Here is a 13,518-nt window from a genome sequence, read left to right as displayed (position 1 = left end):
AGAATAAATAAAGAGAGAGAGAAAAGAAAGAAGGAAAGAAAGTAGAAAGAGAGAAGGAAAGACAGAAAGGAAAGAAAGAAAGATGGAAAGAAACAAAGAAAGAAAGAAAGAGAGAGAAAAAAGAAAGAAAAGAAAGAAGGAAAGATAAAAGAAAGAGAGAAAGAAGCAAAGAAAGGAAAGAAAAAAGAAAGAAAGAAGAAAGAGAGAAAGAAAAGAAAGAGAGAGAACAGAAAGAACGAATTAGAGAAAAAATAAATAAAGAAAGAAAGAAAGGAAAGAAAGTAGAAAGATAGAAAAGAAAGAAAGAAAGATGGAAAGAAAGATAGAAAGAGAGAGAAAAAAAGAAAGAAAAAGAACAAAGAAGGAAAGATAGAAGAAAGAGAGAAAGAAAGAAAGAAAGAAAGAAAGAAAGAAAGAAAGAAAGAAAAAGAAAGAAAGAAGGAAAGAAAAAAGAAAGAAGAGAGAGAGAGAACAGAAGAATGGAATGTAGAAAAGAAAAACAAGAAAGAAAGCAAAAAAGACTACAGGACCCGGTATTCTATGGTGGTCTCCCATCCAAGTACTAACCAGGACCTACCCTGCTTAGCTTCGAGAGATCAAATGAGATCAGGTGCGTTCAGGGAGGTATGGCCATAGACGCCAGCAGAGGCACCTTGCTACCACAAGAACCCGGCATAGCCATGCCCGCCAGCTTCCAGCAGGCACCGCCAGCCCTGGGCCTCTGGGCTCATATCGGGAACCCCAAGCCCCTCGCCCGAGGCCTTCCCCCGGCTCCCGAGCTGCCGTGCTTCAACCACAATGGGCCCGCTCGAAACAGGGAGTGTTCCTAGGCATCAGGGCCCAGGGTCCACATTCCTGGGAACCCGTCCAGTCCTCTGTCCTGTCGGGGAGGTATTCTTCTGGATCACTGGCAACTCAGGAGATCCTGCGAGGCCCCCTCTTACCCCACCCAGCCAGAGCCATCAGGGCTGGCCATGGGCAAACAGGTGGCCCAGCAGCACGTGGCCTTTTTCTCAAAACACCAACACCGAGGCCTACGCCTTTGCAGTCCTGCCACCTGCCCTCCCAGTCTGAAGCCGGGCTCCTGGCAGAGTGGAGGCTGGCAGAAGCAGTTGAATGCTGCTGCCCAGTGGTGCTTTGGTGGTGCACCCCTAAAAGGAGGTCCCCGATTGTGGCAGGGGTGTAGGGGTGCGATAAAGGGGGAGAAGAGTCAGGGGAGTGTGGGAAGAATGGCAACAGTAGCAGGAAGTAAGGGACGGGGGAAGCAAAAAAGCCTACAGCTGGCCAGGTGCGTTGGTCCACGCCTGTAATACCAGCACTTTGGGGGGCTGAGTCAAGTGGATCACGAGGTCAGGAGATCCAGACCAGCCTGGCTTACACAGTGAAACCCCATCTCTAGTAAAAGTACAAAACATGAGCCAGGCACGGTGGTGGGCACGTGTAGTCCCAGCTGCTCGGGATGCTGAGGCAGGAGCATGGTGTGAACCCGGGAGGCGGAGCTTGCAGTGAGCTGAGATTGTGCCACTAGAGTCCAGCCTAGGTGACAGAGCAAGACTCCGTTTGGAAGAGAGAAAGAAAGAAAGAAAGAAAGAAAGAAAGAAAGAAAGAGAGAAAGAGAGAAAGAGAGAAAGAGAGAAAGAGAGAAAGAGAGAAAGAGAGAAAGAGAGAAAGAGAGAAAGAGAGAAAGAGAGAAAGAGAGAAAGAGAGAAAGAGAGAAAGAGAGAAAGAGAGAGAGAGAAAGAGAGAGAGAGAGAGAGAGAGAGAGAGAGAGAGAGAAAGAGAGAAAGAGAGAAAGAGAGAGGGAGGATGGGAGGGAAAGAAAGAAAGAAAGAAAGAAAGAAAGAAAGAAAGAAAGAAAGAAAGAAAGAAAGAAAGAAAGAAAGAGAAAGAAAGAAAAGAAATAAAGAAAAAAGAGAGAGAGAAAGAAAGAAAGAAAAGAAAGAAAGAAGGAAAGAAAGAAGAAAGAAAGAAAGCCCACAGCACCCAGTATTCCCAGGCAGTCTCCCATCCAAGTACTAACCAGGTCCGACCCTGCTTCTCTTCTGAGATCAGACGAGATCTCGCTGGTCCAGGATGGTATGACCTTAGACACCGGCAAACGCGCCTGGCTGCCACAAGAGCCCCGCCCAGCCATGCCCAGTGGCATCCAGGTGGCACAGCCAGCACGGGGCCTCCAGGCTCGTATCAGGATCCCCGAGCCACTTGCCCACAGCCTTCCCCTGGATCCCGAGCTGCCGAACTTCCACCACGTCTGGCCAACTCGGAACAGGGAGTGCTCTCAGGTGCCAGGGCCCAGGGCCAATGATCCTGGGAACCTGTCCGGTCCTCCGCCCTGTCGCGGACGTATTCTTTTGAATCCTTGGGGGCTCAGGAGCTCCTGTGAGGCCCCCTCTTGCCCCACCCAGCCAGAGCCATCAGGGCTGCCCAAGGGCGAACAGGCGGCCCAGTGGCGTGGCCTTTTTCTCACAATGAGAACAACTGGGCCTGCACCTCTGGGATCCGGCCCCCTGCCCTCCCAGCCTGGAGCCAGGCTCCTGGTGGGGCGGCGAATAGGCAGAAGCAGTGGAATGCTGCTGCCCAGTAGTGCTTTGGTGGCGCACCCTCAGAAGGCATTCCCTGGGTGCATAGGGGGTGTAGGGATGCAATAAAGGGGGAGCAAAGTCGCGGAATTTGGGAAGCATGGTGATAGTAGGGGGAAGGGAGTGAAGGCGAAAGCCAAAATAGCCTGCAGCAGGCCACGACTGGTGGATCACACCTGTAATCCCAGCACTTTGGGAGGCCGAGACGTGTGGATCATGAGGTCAGGAGATCCAGACCAGCCTGGCTTACACGGTGAAACCCCATCTCTACTCAAACTACAAAACACGAGCCAGGTGTGATGGCAGGCCCCTGTAGTCCCAGCTGCTTGAGAGGCTGAGGCAGGAGAATGGCGTGAACTTGGGAGGCGGAGCTTGCAGCAAGCTGAGATCGTGCCACTGCCCTCCAGCCTGGGTGGCAGAGTGGGAGTCCGTTTGGAAGAAAAAAGAAAGAAAGAAAGAAAGAAAGAAAGAAAGAAAGAAAGAAAGAAAGAAAGAAAGAAAGAAAGAAAGAAAGAAAGAAAGAAAGAAAGAAAGAAAGAAAGAAAGAAAGAAAGAAAGAAGAAAGAAAGAAAGGAGGGAAGGAAGGAAGGAAGGAAGGAATGACAGAAGGAAGGAAGGACGAAATAAAGAAAGAGAGAGAAAGACAGAAAAGAAAGAAAGAAGGAAAGAAAGAAGAAGGAAAAAAGAGAGAAAGAAAAAAGAAAGAAAAATAGAAGGAAGGAAAGAAAGAAGGAAAGAAACAAAGAAAGAAAGAAAAGAAAGAAGAAAGAAAGAAAGAAAGAGAAAAGAAAAGAAAGAAGGGAAGAAAGAAGAAAGAAAGGTAAAAGAGAGAAAGGAAAGAAAGAAAGATAGAAAGAAGAGAGGGAGAGACAGAAGGGAAGAAAGGAAGGTAGAAAAGAAAGAAAGACATGAAAGAGAAAAAAAACCTATAGCGACTGGTATTTCCAGGCGGTCTCCCATCCAAGTACCAAATGGGCCCCAACCTGCTAAGCTTCCGAGATCAGACGAGATCAGGCGCATTCAGGGTGGTATGGCTGCAGATGCTGGCAGAGGTGCATGGCTGCCACAAGAGCCCGGCCCAGCCATGCCAGCTGGCTTCCAATGGGCACCGCCAGCCCAGTGCTGCAGGGCTCGGATCAGGACCCCCAAGTCGCTCACCCTCAACATTCCCCCAGCTCCCGAGCAGAAGTGAGGTAGAAGCGGTGGGATGCTGCTTCCTGGTGGTGCTTTGGTGGCAGACCTCAAGGTGTTCCCCAGCTGTGGTGTTCCCCAGCCGAGCCTCCACCACGTTGGGCCCACTTGGAACAGGGAGTGCTCCTAGGTGTCAGGGCCCAGGGCCCACGATCCTAGGACCGCATCCAGCCCTCCGCCCTGTGACGGAGGTATTCTTTTGGATCTTTTGCCGCTCTGGAGCTCCTGTGAGGCCCCCTCTTCCCCACCCTCCCAGAGCCATCACTGCTGGCCAAGGGCGAACAGCCAGCCCAGCCACACGTGGCTGTCCCCATCACGGTCGCTTGTCCTGACCAAGAGCCAGCAGTGGAGCAAGACAGTGTGGGGCATTGGAAGTTGGGGGATGGCCCTGTTTGTCCCGGGATGGCACTAGAGCCAGGAGGCTGATCCCCGGCGAGAGGGGCTGAGAGAAACCCAGACACACCCCACCACCACGAACAAATCCACAGCCCCACACACAGACACGCCTGGGCACTCACGCGTTGGAAACCACACACGGGTGCCTGCACACACACAAACACACATACACACACACACACATGCACTCACACACAAACAGCTTGAAGGAGAGCAAGGAAGAGATGAATGGAGAGATTGAAAAGGAGGAAGGGAGAGAGACAGCGATCGAGAGACACAGGGGAGGGGGAGAGGGAAAGAGACAGACAGAGAGGCAGAGAAAGAGAGACAGAGAGACAGAGAGACAGAGGGAAGGCCACAAAAGTAGCACGAGGTGCAGGGGAAAACCCAGAAGACAGAGGGGGAGGGAGCTAGAGAGCGAGAGCTATAGAGCCATGGAGAGGGAGCGCCCCGCTCCTGTAGGCAGCGGATAGGGTGGAGGTGGCATGGGCTGCGCCAGAACAGGGTGACCAGGCCATCCATGCAAGAGGAGCAATGGAGCTCTGAGACGGGTTTTGTCTTGGGTTTATTGCTTGCTTTGGAGGTGAGTTGCATAGTCTCCTTCCTTTGTTGGCACCTCCTTGTGCTCTTTTTCTGGTGCTGTGAGCCCCTTGATTTGCAGAGTGTGCCCGCCCGTTTTGCAGGAGCCGTGGCAATGGGCATGCCCATGGAGCCTGAGGCCTGGGTCTCTGGCATGTCCTCTGAACTGGAGTTTACATGAAGTTGGTGGCAATGGGAATCTGGGTGCACAGGGACTGTTTTCCTGGTGGCTGGCAAAGCAATGTCCTTCCCTCAGATAAAGCAGCCCCTGTGTTCTGGAGCGGAGATTTTGGCTGGTGTGTGTGGCACCCACTGCCCCTGCCCACCCCTTCCCCTGGTTTGGAAGGTTGCGGTGGCACCCGATGAATGGACTGAACTGCCTGGGAGTTCCAGGAGAGGAAAGGCATCGTGAACGGAATGGAACCCATGCCTGCACATTTGGGGTCCTGCCCCCTTCCACGCCCCGAGCTGGAGACGGTCTCCTGGTGTGGCGGCCACAACATGGAAGCACTGGGATGCTGCTGCCCAGTGGTGCTTTGGTGGTGGACCCCCAGAAGGAGGCCCCCAGCTGCAGTGGGAGTGTAGGCAGGCGATAAAGGGGGAGCAGGCTCAGGGGAGTTTGGAAAGCATGGTGACAGTAGGCGAAGGGAGGTAGGGGAGAAGCCACAAAAGCCTACAGCAGGCTGTGTGCATTGGACCACACCTGTAATCCCAGCACTTTGGGAGGCTGAGGCAGGTGGATCATGAGGTCAGGAGATCCAGATCAGCCAGGCTGACACGGTGAAACCCTGTCTCTACTAAAACTAGAAACTATGAGCCAGGCATGTTGGCGGACGCCTGCAGTCCCAGCAACTTGGGAGGCTGAGGCAGGAGAATGGCATGAATCAGGGAGGTGGAGCTTGAAGTGAGCCGAGATCGTATCACTGCACTGCAGCCTTGGTGACAGAGTGAGATTCCATCTCAAAGAGAAAGAAGGAAGGAAGGAAGGAAGGAAGGAAGGAAGGAAGGAAGGAAGGAAGGAAGGAAGGAAGGGAGGGAGGGAGGGAGGGAGGGAGGGAGGGAGGGAGGGAGGGAGGGAAGGAAGGAAGGGAGGAACGAAAGAAAGAAAGAAAAGAGAGAGTGAGAGAAGGGAAGTAAGGAAGGTAGAGAAGAAAGAAAACATGAAAGAGAGCAAAAAGCCTGCAGCACTCGGTATTCCCTGATGGTCTTCCATCCAAATACGAACCAGGCCTGAACCTGCCTCGCTTCCGAGATCAGACAAGATCAGGTGCGTTCAGGCTGACATGGCCATAGACGCCGGCAGAGGCCCCTGGCTGCCCCAGGAGCCCGTATCAGCCATGCCCACCGGCTTCCTGCCGGAACTGCCAGACTGGGGTCGCTGGGCTCGGATCAGGGACCCCTGAGTCGCTTGCCAGTGGCCTTCACCCACCTCCCAAGCTCCGAGCAACAAAAAGAGCCTGCTCAGAATATGCATGGTCTGAGGTGTCAGAGCCCAGGTCCCATGATCCTGGGACCCCATCTGGTCTTCCGCCAATTCACATAGGTATCCATTTGGATCCACTCAGGAGCTCCTGTGAGGCCCCCTCTTGCCCCACCAACCCAAAGCCGTCAAGGCTGGCCAATGGTGAAGAGCTGACCCAGGAGTACGAGGCATTTTTCTCACAACGCCCCCACCATGGTTGCTTGTCCCAAAGAAGACCAGTCTGGTGCACAAGAAGGCATGGGACTGGGTGGTTGGAGGATGGCCCTGCTTTGCCCCAGGCTGGCACTATAGCCAGCAGGCTGATCCCCTGCAAGAGGGGCTGAGAGAAACCCAGACACACCCCACCACCACCAGGAGCAAATCCACAACCCCATACACAGATGCAGCAGGGCACTCTTGCACGGGAACACACACAGGCGTTCCCATGCACACAGACACACACACACACACACACACACACACGGACGCCCACACAAATGGCTTGAAAGAGAGCAAGGAAGAGACGGATGGAGAGATTGAAAACGAGTGAGGGAGAGAGATAGCGATTCAGAGAGACAGGGGAGATGGAGAGGGAAAGAGACAGACAGAGAGGCTGAGAAAGAGAAAGGGACAGAGAGAGAGACAGACAGAGGGAAGGCGACAGAAGTAGCACGAGGTGCAGGGGCAAACCCAGAAGAGAGAGCATGAGGGAGCTAGAGACCCAGAGTGATAGAGCTTTGGAGAGAGAGCTCCCTGCTCCAGTAGGCAGGGCCCTTTTGAGCAGGCCGGGATAGGGTGGAGGGGGCTTGGGCTGGACCAGAACAGGGTGGCCAGGCCGTCCATGTGAGAGGAGAAATGGAACGGTGACATGGGTTTTGTGTTGGATTAATTGCTTGCTTTGGAAGTGGGTTTCGTAGGCTCCTTCCTTTCTTGGCACTTCTATCTGCTCTTGGTGCTGTTCGGTGCGCCCCTTGATTGGCAGACAGTGCCTGCCCAATTGGCAGGAGCCATGGCACCAGGCGTGCCCATGGGGCCCGAGACCTGGGTCTGTGGATTGTCTTCAGGACTGGAGTTACACAAAGATGGTGGCAATGGGAATCCAGGTGCACAGGGACTGTTTTCCTGGTGGTTGTTGAAGCAATGTCCTCCCCCGAAAAAAGCAGCCCCTGCATTCTGGAGCAGAGGTCTTGGCTGGCGTGTGTGGCATCCACTGCCCCTGCCCACCCCTTCCCCTGGTTTGGAAGGTTGCAGCGGTGCCCGATGAGTGGATTGAATCGCCTGGTCATTCCCGGAGTAGGAAGGCACCACAAATGGCAGGGAACCCGCAACTGCACCTTTGGGGTCCAGCCCCCTGCCCTCCCGGAGTGGAACCAGGCTCCTGGCTGGGCGGCGGTGAGGCAGAAGTGGTGGTATTCTGCTGCCCGGTGATGCTTTGGTGGCGGAAGCCCAGGAGGAGGTCTCAGGCTGCAGCGTGGGTGTCGGCAGGTGATAAAGTGGGAGCAGAGTCAGGGGAGGTTGGGAAGTATGGCAACTGTAGGGAGAAGGGAATGATGGGAGAAGAAGCAAAAGACTATAGAACACCGGGCACGGTGGATCACTCCGGTAATCCCGGCATTTTGGGAGGCCGAGGCATGTGGATCACAAAGTCAGGAGGTCCAGACCAGCCTGGCTTACACAGTGAAACCCCGTCTCTACTAAAACTACAAAACATGAGCCAGGTGTGGTGGCAGGCGCCTATAGTCCCAGCTGCTGAGGAGGCTGAGGAAGGGTAATGGCGTGAACCCGGGAGGCGGAACTTGAAGTGAGCCAAGATCGTGCCACTGCACTCCAGCCTGGGTGACAGAGCGAGACTCCATCTGGAAGAAAAAGCAAGCAAGCAAGCATGAAAGAAGGAAAGAAAGAAAGAAAGAAAGAAAGAAAGAAAGAAAGAAAGAAAGAAAGAAAGAAAGAAAGAAAGAAAGAGAGAGAGAGAGAGAGAGAGAGAGAGAGAGAGAGAGAGAGAGAAAGAAAGAAAGAAAGAAAGAAAGAAAGAAAGAAAGAAAGAAAGAAAGAAAGAAAGAAAGAAAGAAAGAAAGAAAGAGAGGGAGGGAGGGAGGGAGGGAGGGAGGGAGGGAGAGAGAAAGGAAGGAAGGAAGGGAGAGAGAGAGAAAGGAAGGAAAGAAGGAAGGAAGGAAAGAAGGAAGGAAGGAAGGAAAGAAGGAAGGAAGGAAGAAAGAGAGAGTGAAAGAAAGAAAAGAAAGAAGGAAAGAGAGAAAGAAAGAGAGAGAGAAAGAAAGAAAGAAGGAAAGAAGGAAAGAAGGAAAGAAAGAAAGAAAGAAAGACAGAAAGACAGAAAGAAAGACAGAAAGAAAGAAAAAAGAAAGAAAGAAAGAAAAGGAAAGAAAGAAAGGAGAGAGAGAGAAGGAAAGAAAGGAAGGTAGAAAAAAAGAAAGACAAGAAAGAAAGCAAAAAAGCCCACAGCACCCAGTATTCCCAGGCGGCCTCCCATCCAAGTACTAACTAGGCCTGACACTGCTTAGTTTCTGAGATCAGATGAGATCTCGCACATTCAGGGTGTTATAGCCGTAGACGCCAGCAAAGGCGTCTGGCTGCCACAGGAGCCAAGCCCAGCCATGCCCGCCAGCTTCCAGGTGGCACCGCCAGCCTGGGGCCTCCAGGCTCCTATCGGGAACACTGAGCTGCTTCCCCGTGGCCTTCCCCGGGTTCCTGAGCTCCCGAGCCTCCAGCACGTCCGGAAAGCTCCAAGCAGGGAGTACCCTGAGGTGTCAGGGCCCAGGGCCCACGATCCTGGATCCCCAACAGGTCCTCTGCCCTGTTGCAGACGTATTCTTTTGGATCCTTCGTGGCTCAGGAACTTCTGCAAGGACCCCTCTTGCTCCACCCTGTCAGAGCCGTCAGGGATGGCCAAGGGTGAACAGGTGGCCCAGCGAAGTGTGGCCTTTTTCTCACAATGCCAACACCCAGGCCTGTGCCTTTTCGGTCTGGCCCCCTGCCTCCCTGGCTGGAGCCGGGCTCCTGGCATGGTGACGGCTAGGCAGAAGCAGTGGAATGCTGCTGCCCAGTGGTGCCTTGGTGGCGCACCCTGAGAAGCAGTTTCCTGAGTGCGTTGGGGGTGTAGGGGCACAATAAAGGGGGAACAGAGTCAGGGGAGGTTGGGAAGAAAGAGGATAGTAGGGGGAAGGGAGGGAGTGGGGAAGCCACAGAAGCCTACTGCAGGCTGGGTGCGGTGGATCACTAATGCAATCCCAGCACTTTGGGATGCCAAAGCATGTGGATCACGAGGTCAGGTGATTCAGATCAGCCTGGCTTACACAGTGAAACCCCGTCTCTACTAAAACTACAAAACATGAGCCAGGCGTGGTGGGGGTAGCATGTCGTCCGCGTTGCTTGGGAGGCTGAGGCAGGAGAATGGCATGAACCTGGGAGGCAGAGCTTGCAGTGAGCTGAGATCCCGCCATTGCACTGCAGCCCGGATGACAGAGCGAGACTCCATTTGGAAGAAAAAGAAAGAGAGAGAGAGAGATAGAAAGAAAGAAAGAAAGAAAGAAAGAAAGAAAGAAAGAAAGAAAGAAAGAAAGAAAGAAAGAAAGAAAGAAAGAAAGAAAGAAAGAAAGAAAGAAAGAAAGAAAGAAAGAAAAGAAAGAAGGAAGGAAAGAAGGAAGGAAGGAAGGAAGGAAGGAAGGAAGGAAGGAAGAAAGAAAGAAAGAAAGAAAGAAAGAAAGAAAGAAAGAAAGAAAGAAAGAAAGAAAGAAAGAAAGAAAGAGAAACAAAGAAAGAAAGAAGAAAAAAGGAAAATAAAGAATGACACAAAGAAAGAAAAGAAAGAATGAAAGAAAGAAAAGAAAGAAAGAGAGAGAGAAAGAAAGAAAGAAAGAACGAACGAACGAACGAACGAACGAAAGAAAGAAAGAAAGAAAGAAAGAAAGAAAGAAAGAAAGAAAGAAAGAAAGAGAAAAAGAAGAGAGAGAGCAAGAAGGGAAGAAAGGAAGGTGGAAAAGAAGGAAAGACAAGGGAAAAAGCAAAAAAGCCTACAGCACCCAGTATTCCCAGTGGTCTCTCATCCAGGTACTCACCAGGCCCGACCCTGCTTAGTTTCCAAGATCAGACGAGATCAGGCACATTCAGGGTGGTATGGCTGTAGACGCCAGCAGAGGTGCCTGGCTTCCCCAAGAGCCCAGCCCAGCCATGACCTCTGGCTTCCAGCCGGCACCACCAGCCTGGGTCCACTGGGCTCGAATTGGGATCCCCGAGCCGCTCGCGAGTGACCTTCCCCCAGCTCCCGAGATTCCAAGGTCCCACCACCTCTGTCCCGCTCAGAACAGGGAGTGCTCCAAGGCGTCAGGGCCCAGGGCCCAGGATCCTGGGACACCGTCCCGTCCTCAGCTCTGTTGTGGAGATATTCTTTCGGATCCCAGGTGTCTCAGCAACTCCTGGGTGGCCCCCTCTTGCTCCACCCACCCAGAGCTGTCAGTGCTGGACAAGGGCAAACAGCCGACCCAGCAGCACGTGGCCTTTATCTCACAACATCCCCACCATGGTCGCTTTTCCAGACCAAGACCCAGCCGGTGGGCAAGGGGGGGTGGGGGCTGGGGGTTGGGGGATAGCCCTGCTTTTCCCTGGGCTGGCACTAGAGCTTGCAGCCTGATCCCCGGCGAGAGTTGCTGAGAGAAACCCAGTCACACCTCAACACTACCACGAGAAAATCCACAGTCCCACACACAGACACAACAGGGTACACGCAAGCAGGAACCCACACACGTGTGCACAAACACACACAGACACACACACACACACATGCATGCACACACAAACGGCTTGAAGGAGAGCAAGGAAGAGATGGATGGAGAGATTGAAACCAAAGGAGGGAGAGGGACAGTGATCAAGAGAGACAGGGCAGGGGGAGAGGGAAAGAGACAGAGAGGCAGAGAAAGAGAGGGACAGAGAAAGATTGAGAGACAGAGAGACAGAGGGAAGGTGACAGAAGTAGCGGCCCTGGCGCTTTGGAGCGGAGGTCTTGGCTGGCGTGTGTGGCACCCGCTGCCCCTGCCCGCACCTTTCCCCGGTTTGGAAGGTTGCAGCAGCACCCGATGAGTTCACTGAATCGTCTGGGCATTCCAGGAGTGGGAAGGTAGCATGAACGGCAGGAAACCTGTGCCTGCACCTTTATGGTCCGGCTCCCTGCCCTCCCGGGATGGACCCGGGCTCCTCGTCTGGCGGCGGTGAGCTGGAAGCTGTGGGAGGCTGCTGCCCACTTGTGCTTTCATAGCGGATACCCAAGAGGTAGTCCCAGGCTGTGGCAGGGATGTAGGCGGGAGTTAAAGTGGGAGTAGAGTTCAGGGAGTTTGGGAAGCAAGGCGACAGTAGGGGGTAGGGAGGGAGGGGCAAAGCCACAAAAGACTACAGCAGGCTGTGCGCAGTGGATTGGGCCTGTAACCACAGCACCTTGGGATTCCGAGGAGGCAGAGCTTGCCATCAAGCTGGCTTGAACCTTGACGGCTCTGACTGAGTGGGACAAGAGGGGGCCTCACAGGAGCTCCTGAGCTGCCAGGGATCCAAAAGAACAACTCTGTGACATGGCGGTGGAACAGACTGGGTCCCAGGATCGTGGGCCCTCAGCCCTGATGCTTCAGAGCAGTCCCTAATCTGAGTGGTCCGGACGTGGTGGAAGATTGGGAGCTCGGGAGCCTGGGGAAGGACACTGGCTAGAGTCCCTGGTTTCCCGATACAAGCCTGGAGTCCCCGGGCTGTTGGTACCAGCTGGAAGCTGGCTGGCATGGCTGGGCTGGCCTCTTGTGGCAGCCAGGTGCCTCTGCCAGCATCTACAGCCATGCCACCCTGAATGGACATGATCTCCTCTGATCTCGGAAGCTAAGCAGGGTCGGGCCTTGTTAGTACTTGGATGGGAGACAGTCTGGGAATACTGGGTGCTGTAGACCTTTTTGCTTTCTTTCTTGTCTTTCTTTATTTTCTACATTCCTTTCTTTCCTTCTCTCTCTCTTCTTTCTTTCTTCTCTTTCTTTCTTTCTTTCTTCCCTTCTTTCTCTGTTTCTTCTTTCTTTTCTTTCTCTTTCTCACTCTTTTTTCTTTCTTTTTTCTTTCCTTCTTTCTTTTCTTTCTCTTTCTTCCTTTCTTCTTTCCTTCTTTCTCTCTCTCTTTCTCTCTTTCATTCTTTCTTTCTTTCTCTCTCTCTTTCTTTCTTTCTATCTTTCTTTCTTTCTTTCTTTTTCGTCCAGATGGAGTCTCACTCTATCACCCAAGGTGGAGTGCAGTGGCATGATCTCGGCTCACTTCAAGCTCCGTCTCCCAGGTGCATGCCATTCTCCTGCCTCAGCCTCCCGAGCAGTGGGGACTATAGGTGCCTGGCCCCACGCCGGGCTCATGTTTTGTAGTTTTAGTGGAGACAGGGTTTCACCGTGTTAGCCAGGCTGGTCTGGATCTCCCGACCTCATGATCCACCCTCCTCAGAATCCCAATGTGCTGTGGTTACAGCCATGATCCACTGAGCTTGGCCTGCTGCAGTCTTTTGTGGCTTCAACCATCCCTCCCTTCCCGGTACTGTCACCATGCTTCCCAAATTCCCTGGACTCTGTGACCACTTCATTGCCCGCCTACAACAGCACCACAGCCAGGACGTCCTCTTGGCATCCTCCACCAAAGGACAACTGGACAGCAGCCTCCCACCACTTCCGCCTCACTGCCTCCATGCCAGGAGCCCAGGTCCATCCTGGGAAGTCAAGGGACCAGTGCATAAAGGCTCAGGCGCAGGTACCCTGGTGTTCATGCAGTCTTCCCACTCCCAGAATGCCCAGGAGATTCAATGCAGTCATCAGGTGCTGCCACAGCCTTCCAAACCAGGGAAAGGGGCAGGCAGGGGCAGCAGGTGCCACATATGCCAGCCAAGACCTCTGCTCCAGATTGCAGGGGCCGCTTTATCTGGGGGAAGGACATTGCTTTGCCAGTAACCAGGAAAATAGTCCCTGTGCACCCAGATTCCATTGCCAAAAACTTCGTGAAGACTCCAGCTCCAAGGACATACCAGAGACCCAGGCCTCAGCCACCATGGGCAGGCCCCATTCCACGGCTCATGCCAAATGGATGGGTGCACTCTGCAAATCTAGGGGCCCAATGCACTGTACCAGGTGCACAGGGAGGTGCCAACATAGGATGGAGCCTACGAAACCCACCTCCAAAGCAAGCAATTAACCCAAGAATGTAGAGGACTACATGCTCGCAAACAAGATGCTCCCGATAAGTCCTGCTCTTGCAAACAAAGCAGGACATTCTTTCCCTGCAAACAGGGGGGACAAAGGA

At 53.1% G+C, this 13,518-nt stretch overlaps 6 pseudogenes; 1 reads left to right on the top strand and 5 right to left on the bottom strand.

The window, feature by feature from the left end:
• Positions 1-518: 518 nt before the first annotated feature.
• LOC114674893 (5S ribosomal RNA) lies at positions 519-638 on the bottom strand (annotated as a pseudogene).
• Positions 639-1,971: 1,333 nt separating this feature from the next.
• On the bottom strand, positions 1,972-2,090 carry LOC114674611 (5S ribosomal RNA; annotated as a pseudogene).
• Positions 2,091-3,502: 1,412 nt separating this feature from the next.
• Positions 3,503-3,621, bottom strand: LOC114674620 (5S ribosomal RNA; annotated as a pseudogene).
• A 5,037-nt stretch (positions 3,622-8,658) lies between these two features.
• On the bottom strand, positions 8,659-8,777 carry LOC114674995 (5S ribosomal RNA; annotated as a pseudogene).
• Positions 8,778-10,232: 1,455 nt separating this feature from the next.
• LOC114674849 (5S ribosomal RNA) lies at positions 10,233-10,350 on the bottom strand (annotated as a pseudogene).
• Positions 10,351-12,024: 1,674 nt separating this feature from the next.
• LOC144338836 (5S ribosomal RNA) lies at positions 12,025-12,143 on the top strand (annotated as a pseudogene).
• The last annotated feature ends 1,375 nt before the right edge of the window (positions 12,144-13,518 follow it).

The sequence above is a fragment of the Macaca mulatta genome, chromosome 1 (assembly GCF_049350105.2).
Source record: "Macaca mulatta isolate MMU2019108-1 chromosome 1, T2T-MMU8v2.0, whole genome shotgun sequence".
In the NCBI taxonomy this organism is placed as follows: Eukaryota; Metazoa; Chordata; class Mammalia; order Primates; family Cercopithecidae; genus Macaca; species Macaca mulatta.
Note: the sequence above shows the minus strand (reverse complement) of the source record. Positions and strands in the feature narration are given on the sequence as shown.